The sequence below is a fragment of the Orcinus orca genome, chromosome 7 (assembly GCF_937001465.1).
Source record: "Orcinus orca chromosome 7, mOrcOrc1.1, whole genome shotgun sequence".
In the NCBI taxonomy this organism is placed as follows: domain Eukaryota; kingdom Metazoa; phylum Chordata; class Mammalia; order Artiodactyla; family Delphinidae; genus Orcinus; species Orcinus orca.
The window spans coordinates 9272982-9286070 of record NC_064565.1 but is presented as its reverse complement, the minus strand read 5'-3'; positions in this window follow the sequence as shown (position 1 = coordinate 9286070).

The window sequence follows — 13089 nt, the reverse complement described above, 5'->3', positions numbered from 1 at the left end:
AGACACAAGAGGGAAGAGATATGGGAACATATGTATATGTATAACTGATACACTTTGTTATAAAGCAGAAACTAACACACCATTGTAAAGCAATTATACTCCAATAAAGATGTTAAAATAAATAAATAAATAAATAATAAAATAAATTCTGACCTGGTTATAATATAACTAAATCACTTTGCTGTGTTTTTTGGTTATTTATATGAACAAAAAAATCTGAAAAATAAATCTTACCCACAGAAAAAAACAATAGTTTAGAGATTCATCTTAATGCATTTATTAAAAGAAGAAATGTTCATAATCTGAGAAAAAGCATTTGTGGTAATACTAAAATGATCAAAATGTTAAATCAAGGTTGTGATTGATATAAAAAATTAATAAATTAAAAAAATTTTTTAAGTAAAAAGGACTATGAGCAATTATACATCAACATAGAAAACTTAGATCAAATTTACAAATTCCTAGGAAGACAATAAACTATCAAATCTCACTCAAGAACAAGTTTAAAAATCTAAGTAAGCCTATAATAAGTAAAGAAATTGAATTCATATATTTTAAAATGTCCCAGAAAGAAAGTCACAGGCCTATATGGCCTCACTGAAGAATCCTAACAAAAGTATCATTAAAACCAAGCCTTCAGACACTCTTCTACAAAATATTAGAGAAGGTAATACATACAAACTAATGCTGTGAGGCTAGTGTTAGGCTGATACCAAAAATCAGACAAAGATATCACAATAAGATAAAACTACAGATCAAAATCCTTATGAATATAGACCCAAATATCCTCAAGAAATTCTTCAATTGGCAAATCAAATGCAACTACATATGAAAAGCAATCCATGGTGACCAAGTGGGATTTTTCCAGGAATACAAGGTTGGTTTAACATCCAAACATCAATGTATTATAGTATACCTTATATATAAATTATAGGACAAAAACCTCACAATCATCTCCAGACTAGCCAAAAAAGGCATATGACAAAATCCTACACCTTTTCATGATAAAAACATTCAGCAAACTGGTACTAGAAGGAAACTTCTTTAACCTTAGAATGGATATCTCCAAAAACCTACAGGTAACATCATACTTATTGGTTTAAAACTGAATTCTTTCCCCCTTAAAATCAACGCCAAGATAAAGATGTCTGCTCTCATCACTTCTATTCCATAGTGTATGGAGATTCAAGTCAGGGCAGTTAAGCAAGAAAAAAAGATAAAAGACATCCATACTGGAAAGGAAAAAGTAAAACTATCTTTATTCACAAATGACATAATCTTATATACAGAAAATCTTAAAGAATCCACTAAAAAACTATCAGAACTAGTAAATGAGTTCAGAAAGGCTGGATAATCCAGGGTCAAAGTATAAAAATTAATTGTATTTCCATATGCTAACAATGAACAACATGAACTTAAAACATGTTAGAGCTTCAAAAAATCAAAGAATCACGAGCAGAGACATTAGATTACCTAAGGCTTTTAATTTGGACAAGAGCTATTTCACCGTAACGGAACACAAATCACATCGCCTTCAGGCGTGCCTGTACCTCAGTCTTCAGCCACATCATCTAACAGTGGTTGCCATGGCAAAGATGGTTCTAATCTAAAAAGGTGGCAGGAACCTCTGCTTGGCACCCAGGACAGCAGAAGATTCTGGGGAGTCCACACCCACTAAGGGATATCTCCACACCTCCTACTAGACCTTGGACACCTGGATATTAAAGCAGTGAGAAGCCAGAACAAGCTCAATAGGAGTAAATGGCTACTTCCTAAAGAAGATGGATTTTTAAGAGGAATTTGTTAAGATTACATTGTAGGGGTGTTTTTGTTTTTGTGTTTTAACAAGACAGTGCACGTACAGAGGTTGAAAGTTAACTAGCACCACAGGATGAAAAAGATGTGTAAGCAGGGCCCTGCCTTACTCCTTCTCACCTCAAAGAGCCCGCTGCTCAAAGGCACTGCTTCAGCCTCTGCACCTGCTCCCACGTGGGACGTACCCACCCACGTCCCACGGTGGGTCCACGCTGCTGTTCCTTCACGTTCAGGCTTTACCGATTGAATTCCTGCCTTTTGTACCTTCTCCCTGCCCACCTACACAGACTCATCTCCCTCTCAGCCTGCCATTATGATTGCATCATACTTTCTGTTTAAATAATTACCTGAGGTTTGAATTATCATAACAATGGACATAAACGTTTTTCATGTCAGATTCAAGAGTATACAATGATTACATTTTATTTCTTGTATGACTTTTTGTTTTTATGGGAGTTAATAAGTCCCTGTTTCTTTAGTTTTCTATGTGCCGTTCCCTAGTTTAAGCTCTTCAATATCAAATGAACCCAAAAATGTATTAGTTCGTTTGTTTCTCTTGGAGTGATCTCCATGGAGTCCTCTGTGCTCCTGCACAGTTCCCCTCACCATTTCTGGGAACTCCCTTCACTTCTCCACATGCATGGGATCCCTCATTTCCTCGATTCTCTGTGTTCCATTTTCTCAAACTATCTGCCTTATCTTCTTGGGGCACATCTTCTGGATAGGCTCTTGAAAAAGGAAGACAAGGAGGTAAGTTTTCTAAGACTGTAAATGACCTAAATTATCTTTATTTTAGACGCATCTAAATCTCCACCCAAGAGGCAAATGGATAAACAAACTGTGATATACTTACATAATGGAGTACTATATAGCATTTACATAGATGAGATTTACACGTATGAACATGGATGTACCTCACAATGATCATATTGAAAGAAAAAAAGCAAACTGCAAAAGACTACATAGTGCAATAACGATCTATAAATATATAACATCACTGCAATATGTATATATATATATGTATATAAAACATATATATATATAGTCATTTCATTATTTTGTATTTGTGAATTTGCCTGCTGGCTAAAATTTACTGGTAACCATCAAAATCAATACTTGCAGTTTTTGCAGTCACTTGCAGACAATATGCAGATGGGAGAAAAATCTGAGTAGCTCTCACACATCTTCTCAGATGAAATCAAATAAAATGATGCCTTCTTGTTAGAGCGCTCATGAACAAAGGGTGGAGATGGAAGGGGAGAGTGCGGTGCAGTGCAAGCAGCTCAGCTCCCGCTGAATGGGTTTGAATCCTGACTCTGGCACCTGCCGGTGGGGAGGCCTTGGGCAAGTCACTTAGTACTTCTGAACCTTGTTTTCTCTTTTTAAATAAAGAAAGTAGAATAAGTTGTTTTAGGATTTAAGATTACAATCTATGTGAGACATGTAAATATTTCCCCTTGGAGAAATGTTTCACACACTCACACACTTTGGCCAAGCACAGAATTCCAGATGAGAAATCCATTTCTTACAAAAATGTGAAGGCACTGTTCCACGGTCTTCTAACCTTCAATGATGCTATTAGCAATGCTATCTTACCTAATACTTTACCTAATAAATAGCTAGTTCTTTAAATCTAGCAACTTGATCCTTCAGTTCTGGATGTTTTTCTTTTATTATTCCTTAAACAAGTTCTTCCACTCGGGCTGACAGTTCTCTCTGCAGAATGGTCGGGCAGGGACCTGGCCATTCCACTGGGCTTTTAGCATTTGGTACCTGTCAGTATTTCCTCTTAGATGTGTCCCTTTTCCCATAAAGAAATTCTCCCCTTAATGCCTTTATATAAATAAAGATCTGATTAAGCGGAAAGATTGATCATTTTCATGGCTAGAAGATGAAATATTATAAACTTCAATCTATAAATACAATAAAATTGCAAAAATCATGTTTGTGTGTGGGTGTCTGTGTGTGGGTGTGTCTGTTTGTGTATGTGTGGGTATGGGGTAAGTGTCAATATGTTCCATGACAAGCTCATCTTAAAATGCATAGGATGATAAAGAGACAGGATAATTTTGGAGAATAAATGTAGATACACGTCCTAACAATTACCAAAGCTATTATAAAGCTAGGGTAATTAAGATAGAATGGGATATTAGCTCAAGAATAGACAAATTAACCAATGAACAAAAAAAAAGAACCCAGAAACAGAACTTGAAAAATTACACAATTTAGAGATCAGAGGGGGAAAGATGAACTATTCAGTAAAGGATGCTGGGGCTCTCCAAATGGCAAAATTATAGCAATAATAATAACAACAACAGCAACACAATTTTTTTTCACTTTCACTATTAACAAAATTAATTCCAAGTAGATTAAAAATTGAAAGGTGAAGAGCAACAATTTTAAATTTTTGAAGAAAAGACAGGAGATACACTTATGACCTACTGATAGAAAAGAACTTCTTATATTAAGACACAAAATTAACCGTAAAGAAAATCAAAATAAGAAATCTGGCTTCATTAAAAGGAAAGAATCTAAACAAAAGAACAAAAATTACCTTCTAAAAGGTGAAAGTATGAGCCACATGCTAGAATTGGATAGTGAAGTATACAGTTAGAGGCAATGCATTTGACCAGCATAACCATCTGTCCTGGTCTGCCTGGGACAGTCCTGGTACACATCTATGGCCTCAGTGTAACTGTTATTTATACCCTATTCTCACTCTCAAAACTATCTAGCTGGCATGACATATGATATGATCACTCTACATATAAACAAAAAGGATTAGTATCAAACAGTAATCACAGAACCCTTGCAAATAAATAAAAATTCTAAAATATTAAAAAGACAACAAGAAAATAAGGAAAACAAAACAAAAAAATGAGCAAAGACTATGGTTAAGCAATTCACAGAAGAAGAAAAAACCCTAATGGCCATAAACTCATGAAAAGATGTTCAACTTCACTAGTGAACAGGAAAATACAAATAAAAACCACACGCATTATATTGGCAAAATTTAAAGTCTGAAAATGCCAAGTGTTGGACGGATATAGAAAAACAAGGTTGCTCACGGTCTGAAGATATGAATGTGAAAGGACTTACCTCCTTGCAGAGCGACTTTGTATTATCTGGTTAAAGCAGATACTCTTAGACCAGCAACTTGACTTCTTGAAACTTTTATTTATGTCCACAGAGAGATAGGGACAGGATGAGAAAATTTGGAAATCATCTAAATGGGCAAATAAATTAAGCCATGTTTTGGCAAAATAATATTATACAATACTCAAAATAAATGATCTGGTCCTAAAACATCAACATAGGCAAACCTTAAGCACAGTAGTGAGAGGAAAAAGCAAGTGGCAGAAAGACATATAAAGTATGGTACAGCCTATATAGAGTTAAAAACATGCAAAGCAATGCTACTCATTGATTAGGTGCAGCTTATGAAGAGTTGCTACTCATTGAATACATTGAATACATAAACACTAGAGAAAGGTGCATGAGGATGAGAAATGCAAGCACCATGATAACCATATTTCTGGAGAGAGAAATAGTAGAATGGGACAGGAGAGGGTTCATGGAGGGCTTTAACACTACCCGTAGGATTTTCTTTCTTTTGAGAAAATAAGATACGAAGCAAATATGATGAAACCTTGAGACTGAACGAAGCTATGTGGTGTACACATGTATATTCTTTTATATAATTCCCTATACTTGCCTGCATGTGTGAAATATTTCATAATAAAACCTTTTGATAGTAAAATAAGTAAATAACAATCAGTGGGTCTGGGAATTTAATTGTCCATACCTAGTTTCTGATGGGGAAAATCAGCTGTTCTCTCCAGATCTAGTGTCAGAGCCCACAGGAAGCCAGCCAGCTTCATCTCATCATCTCAACCAAGAAACTGGACCCCAGTTTCACAGAAGCCCTAGCAGGTACTGCCCGTTCCATCTTACACACAAAGATGGGAGGACCCCACGAAGGACAAGGGATGAGAAGTACTTATGTTGGGGGGGAGGGGATTCTTTCACACCTCGCTCTTCTTGTAAGACCACTATATAGGATGCAAGTTTCATTCTCCTTTTCTTCAGTAGCTGAGCTTGTTTAGAAGCAAAATGATTTTCTCTCAGAAGCAGGGATAGCCACAATCCACTCAAAGAGTAGATTTTCCTTCACTGAAGATTTCTCTGCAAGCTGAAATTTATTTTCTGGGGAGAATAGAGAATCAGACAAGGTTGGGAATGTGCAGATGTGCCCCAGGGCTGGCAGTCATGCCCCCACCACCCTGTCTCTCTAAGCCTCTATCTCTAGGGAGGTACATGAGTCCTGGGCCCAGGAGACTGGGTTCTCCCATGGCCACACCATCCTGGATGGAGTTGCAGCCTCCCCGGAATGCCCTTAAGGGCAATGTGTCCCCAGACTTCCTCCCATGGCCTTTCACTCATCCCCAGACTTCCACAACTGCAAATCTCTTGTGTTGGTAATAAACCTGGTGTGGTGAAGAGAGGGTAGCAGCTGTACTTGAATCTGTGTCAAAACCCTGCTTCAGTAGTTGAAAAAGCAGTCCTCAAACAAGTCCAAGTCAAGCCCCTCCAGTCCACTGAAACTTAGGTTTTCCTCTCTGTGGGACAGGAGGGATAAGCTGACCTTGCAGATTTCTTGTACATGGTGGAAATAATACATGTAAAATATTGGCCTGCAGTACAAGCTCAAATGTTGCCACCTCTGGAAGATAATGTTTCCTACCCCTCTGACTCCCTCAGTCAACTTGGGTGCTCCTCCTGTCACCCCAACTCCATCCCCTGACCAGACCAGGCATCTGGCTTCGGGATGGTATTAATGATGGACTCATATAGGATGTTTGCATGTCTGCCTCTTCTGCAGATTGTGAGCTTCTGAGGATGACATAAGAGCGCTGCCCCCCTTTCTGCTGCCCCAGAGCCAGCACCAGAGGCTGCAGAGAAGATTGAGTGAGAGAGGGAGAGGGTGTGAGTGAGGGATTGAGAGAGAGAGAATGGATGCGGGAGTGAAGGGGAGAGAGAGAGAGAGAGAGAGAGAGAGAGATGGAGAGAGAGAAGTCTCCCTGAGCCCCTTGAAGGACAGTAAAGATAACTAAGTACACATGGGGTGTCCAGACCCCCAGGATTGAGTCTCCAGTCCACAAAGGGAGTCATCACGTGACCACTGAGGTCACCCAGAGAAGGTGAGGTCAAGGACATTGAACTCTCAATGGAACCTACAGCGTCAGGCCTGAATGTGTGTCTCCAAAAGTACTAGAGTTGCACCTGGGGACCTGACCATGGGCCTCCTCCACCAGCCAAGAGCCCCTCTTGCAGAAGCTCCCTTGGGGCCCAAGAGAATGGGAGGGAGCTCCCACAGGCAAAGATGGGAGGGCTGAGGCCCTGGCAGCAGATAAAGGAAGTGAAGGAGACTTTGATCTACCCCCAGGGCCAGACTGGGTATTTTGGACCCATTACACAGATGAGAAAGTAGTGGTTCGACGAGGTTAAGTAATTAATCAAGGTCATGCATGCAGCTAGTAAGGCATCAAGGTTAGGGCTCATGCAAAGATCATGTTCCCTGCACTCAGTGGGGCTGAGGAAGAGGCAAAGACCCCCGGGGTGGGCCTCACCCTGGAAGGAATCAGAGAGAGAGGCCACTGTCAGCTGCTTGCGTGAACAAATAGATTCTTTTATGCAGCACAACCTTGCCTTCCTCTCAGGTAGGGCTCTTTAGCTAGAACATGTATGGGTGATAAGTGCTAATAATTCTAATAATTAGTAATAGCTACCGTTACAGAATGCCAGACAAAGGGGGCACATTAAAGACATTTCACACTTGATGCTCACTGAAGCCCTAGCAGGTACTGCCCATTCCATTTTACACACAAAGACACCTAGGCTCAGCAGGCAGGTGACATGTCCAAGGTCACACGGACTGCAAGCAAGGCTTGAACTCAGGCTGCACAGCTCCAAAGACCCTTCATGTCCCAGTGCCCCGTGCCGCCCAAGTGTTAGCATAGCTTCGCCTACTATTCGCGAATCACAGATGATGGAAGTGATCCTCAAGAAGGTCCATGAAAAACCCACAGCCAGGAGCCAGGTCGGCCCTCACCCCTAAGAAAACCCGTGTGGTGGACTTCCTTGGTGGTCCAGAGGTTAGGATGCGGCGCTTTCACTGCCGGGCCTGGGTTCAATCCCTGGTCGGGGAACTAAGATCACACAAGCCCAGCGGCACAGCCAAAAAAAAAAGAAAACCTGTGTGGGAGCCCGTGGGGACCCAGGTGGGCCACACAGGCCCACTGGACCAGACTCTTTCTTCAAGAAGACAAAGGCTCCAGCAGGAGCTGGATCCCGCCACTCCCAGGTACCCTCCCAGCTGTGCCCCCTGCCCCAGTCCCAAGGGTCAAACAGTATCCACCACGGACCAGGCAGGGAGCTGAGGACAGAAGCTCCCCACCCTGCAGTGACCTGGGCCGAGCTCTGCAGCAGCTCTCAGCCTTCCAGAGCCTCTGGAGCCGCCACCCGCCCAGCTCATTACTCACTTCTACTGCCAAACCCCAGAGCCCTTCCCCCTATGTGAGGAAATGTCCACCGTGTGAGCCCCGGAGGAAGACCCCAGCCCCTCCTCAGAAGCTCATAGCCATGATCTGACTTCCCCAGACTCCTGGGCAGTCGGAGTGAAGGCTCAGAGCTGGAAGGCTTGCAGACGCCCCATCCCACGCTCTGCCCTGGCGGCCTGGTGCTGGGCTAGGCAGGGGCAGTGCTGTGCTGGGCCCAGGCGGGGTGCAGGTAGACCGGGGCCCGGGATGCAGCCTGCCGTCCTCACTCCTCCCCAGCCCTCTAGTAAGTTGGGAGGCCCAGGAACCATTGAATGGAATGCTTTTCTGCTTCAATCAGCCAGAGTTGGTCTCTGGTGCTTTCAACTAAAAATCTTCCTTCACTGGCTCATTTCTTTATTCATTCGCTCACTCACCAAACACTCGTTGGTCCCCTGGGATCCACAAGCTCCTGAGCCCCCTCCACCACTCACTGCTGTGTGACTGCAGATGAGTAATTTACTTTTCTGTGTTCAATTTCCTTACCTGTAAAATAAGAATAATTATCACTGCTAGCTCATAGGATTGCTGTAAAGTTGCCTGGGGTACAGTAACTTGCATGTACTAGTTAATGTCATTATCATCATCATCACCAGCATCGTCGTCATCATCCTAGCTGCCACTACCACTAGGGGCCAGGCACACAGCTGATTCTGGGAAGTAAGTACCACCAGGGCCTTAATCCCAAGGAGCAGCAAGTCTGACTGTGAAATAGACAGGACATGTGACCATAATGGCAGATGGTGACAGTGTTGGGGAAGGGAAAGAACAGAGGGGGTTGTTCCATGGAGGGGTCAGACTTGCATCTGAGAGAGATCTACCCCAACAGTAGGGACCAAAATCTCTCCCCCACTGGCTAGTCTGAGGTGGACAAATACCACCCCTTTTTTCTGTATTCTTTCAAACTACAAACACGTGGCCAGCAGGGGGCGGGTGGGGGAAGGTCGGTTCTTGATGTCCTCCCTTCTGAAAAGAGGACACACAGCGGCAAAGCAGCTGCCGCCTAGGGCTGGCAGTGAGAATATTTCCACGAGGCAGAGAAGGGAGGTGGGGAACAGCGGAGACTCCCAGCAATTTGCAGAGGGGGTTTGTCATTCTGGGCCAGCTGCCTGCCTCCCCTAGGCCAGAACCTGACCTTGAGGTTTGATCAGAGATGAAGCCCCAAAGCCACCGGGCAAGAAGGGAATGAAAAACTCACCTGGGGAGGGGTGTCTTCTTCTAGTCCTCACAGAGGGCCCCCTCTCCTCACTTCATCAGCTGCACCCCAGGAGGCATGAGGAAGGATGCTGTCTCAGCGGGCCATGGGGGAGGAGAAGCCAGCTCTCCAAGCTGCCCAGACCTTGGAAAGGAGAGGTTTGTTTCCTGGTTTTGTTTTTGTTTTCTTGGGGTTCCTTGCTCACTGTCTTCTGTCTCACCACCTTCCCCAAGGTTTCCAAGACCCTCACACTGCCCCCTGGTGGTCTGCAGTCCCACTATCTTAGTCCCACCCTTCTGAACCTTGACCTGCCCAAATACCTCCCTGAAGAAGCCAGTGGTCTACCCAGCGGCTCCTTCCCCTCTAAACAACAGCACAGGCCTCTTTGTTAAATCCCTCTCTCTCTCACACACACGCACACACATGCACGCACACACACACACACACACACACACACACACACACACACACCCCTCCCCCACATTTCCACCCTCCTCATCCTGGGCTGTAGGAAATCCTGGGACCCCGAGCTCTTCCCATGCCGATCCCGGCTTCCTCATCCAACCCACACGTGCCCTTTCTCCAGGGCGCAGCTCAGGTGCCAGGAGCCCCAGACATTCTCTGGCTCCTCCCTCTGACTTCCACTCTTCTGTGTCCATAGCACTCTGTTCTTGCCACGTTACAGGCGGATCCCAGTGTGTCAGGCCACACTCAAAACTTCCAAACGTAGCACACATAAATCCAAATGCACCACTGATTTCGCACTGAGAAATGATGGTTTGACTGGACACTGAACGAACATCCAGGCCATACCACACACTACACGACAGAAGCAGAATAAACCCCCTTTCTTTACTTCTACTCTTTGCCACAAGTTCCTCCCCCTCCCAGCCTTCGCATCTTGCCTCTTCTTTGTCCTACACTGCCCTCCGCCATCCCAGTGCTTGCTGGCCCCTGCAGCCTCCGCTCTTCACCCCGCGAAAAGGAGCCAGAGCAGCGCTCTGGGGCATGAGCGCGCATGCGCGCCCGCACAGCCTGCACAGGGGGCATCCCGCCCTACTCCAAACCGCTCTGTCCTTGAGGCTGTACGGTGGGGACTTGGAAAGGGTTTGGGTGGAGAGGGAGACCACATGCCCCCAGAATTTCCTTGGTTGCCGGATTTGCTCCGCAAGCGAGAGAAAAGCGGTTTCCGAAATCAATGCGGTCACTCTCACTGGGGTGTATTTTGACAAGAAAATAAGATTTGTGTCACATTTTTAAATTATTCAGGTAATGAGCTCTCCCACAGCTGTGAGCTCCGCTGAGGCAGGGTCCTTGCTTCTTTCCTCGGCACACCCAGCACCACGCAACTCACCCCGCAGCGGAAAAGACAGGATCCAACCCAAAGGCCCACACTCCGGCCCCAGTGTCAGACCCCACGCCCACTGCCACTGTTACTGTCCTCATCACTACTGCAGTTCTGGTCACTGTAAATATGCCCTGAACTAGACGAAACAGTGGTCGGGTTGTGGGCGTTTGTAAGCCTGGTGCTTTGAATGCAGGAACGAGTATGTCCCACAGATGTCCATATTCATGACTCGGGTGTTTCTTGTTCTGCCAATTGTGCAGCCCAGCCGCAAAGGAAGGGGAGATGATAATTCACGCCTTCCTCAAGAGTTAATCCTGAGCCTTTATCTATGCAAAGCCTAGTCTGGGGGACCATCAGACCCAGACCACGTGAGGACCCACCTTCAACTCCAGCTTCCCAGGCAGTGGACACGCGCCGGGGGAGGTGAGGGCACTGCAGGCAGGACAGGCTGTGGTCTGCCAGCAAGCAGACAGCAGGTGCCCCTGGAGCAGTCCTTGGAGGAACATGAATAATGATAAAGCCCAAAGAAGAGCCTGGTGATTGGCCCCTGGGAGAGTTTGCAGCACCTGTCACATGCACTTCTCATCATACACGCATCTCCCCTGTGCCTGGTGTGAAAGACCTCCCACGACACATTTCTTTTTGTCTAGAGTGTGCCTGGGGAGTATGACAGGTGGCAAGATCTAAGAATACCCTCATCTGCCTTCTAAAATGAGATGGAAAGGGGCCCAGTGGGGAAGTCCTGGGCTGAAATATTACTATTATCAATTACAGTGACACTTTCTGACAGTACAATGCTTTGGGATATTTCAAAGCCTGATAACATCTGCTCTTTTGTTTGGCCCTCGCCAGGTCGCTTTGCAAGACCAGTGCTGTGATCCCCCGCCTCTGACAGGGCAGGAGCTGGAGGTGGACTTCAGAGGCTGACCCGAGGCCACACGGAGGGAGTGGCCTCAATAGGCCGGGCCTCTCTGGTGCCCACATGACAGGTGGCAGAGCCTATGGTCCAGACACTAAGAAGAGCAGGAAGAGGGGAACTGACCCCCAGTGCTTGGGCGCTCCCGGCTTTGGTTGGCTGCTGTTCAAGATGGAGAGCTGCGGCCTCGCTCCCAGGGGGCCTGCCTCACTGCTCTGTGCATGGTCACCACTCCCCTCCTGGTATAAGAGGCACACATACTAGTATGTCCTGAACTCTGAGGGTCTGTGAGAGCTCACAAGGCGGTAAAAATATGTTCCAAGAGCTTTTAAAATATTCACGTCATTAGACCCAGTCATTACACTTCTGGGAATGCAACTATGGCAGAGTGGAAAGAGGACAGCCTTGAACTTCACACGGATCAGGATTCCCATCCTGACTCTACATTCACCCACTGGGTGGTGTGGGAAAGTTACCTGCCCCATCACCTCCTGCTCTCTAGCCTGTGACTCATAGTCACAAGCCCAGCGGACTGTGCTGAAACACAATGGCCACTCTATGCATAGATAGCAGTATTATGAATACAGAAAAACCACATTCACCAAGATGCTTTTCACAGGTATATTCAGAGAGTAGAAAAATCAGAATGGTGCATGCTGCACTATTTTATTCCAGAAGTTTAAGAGTTTAATTTTTAAAAAAAGAGTTTAATTAAGTGTGACTCTTTAGTAGATGCCACAATCATGTTGAACTTCCAAGGCCAAGAAGCCTGGTACCTGCTGGTGGTCACCCAGGTAACCGCATTCCAATGAAAAAGAGTTTCAAGGGGTTCATTCCTGCCACCATGGTGGCTAGAGAGTTCAGAGCACCCTGGAAACTACCCACACTGATCCTGTAAATTCGTAAGTGAGGAGACCTAGACCCCAGACAAAGAAATAACCCACCAATACTCTTAGACCCCAGAGGTGACATCAAGTCCATGACACCAAGACTTCTGAAGTCCCTGCCATCAGGCCAAAACTCAAAACCACACCAAGGGATAGAAAGAGCACCTGAGCAGAGGCAAGGGTGAGGAGACACAGCTGAGTTGTTCCTACATTTTATGATCTGATTAAAGTGAGCAATAAGAAGAAAGTCTGGCTCTCTACTAACAGGGTGACCAGCCTCGGCCCAACACTGTCCTGGAGTCATGTCCAATTTAGCATTTGTCCTGGGTGTA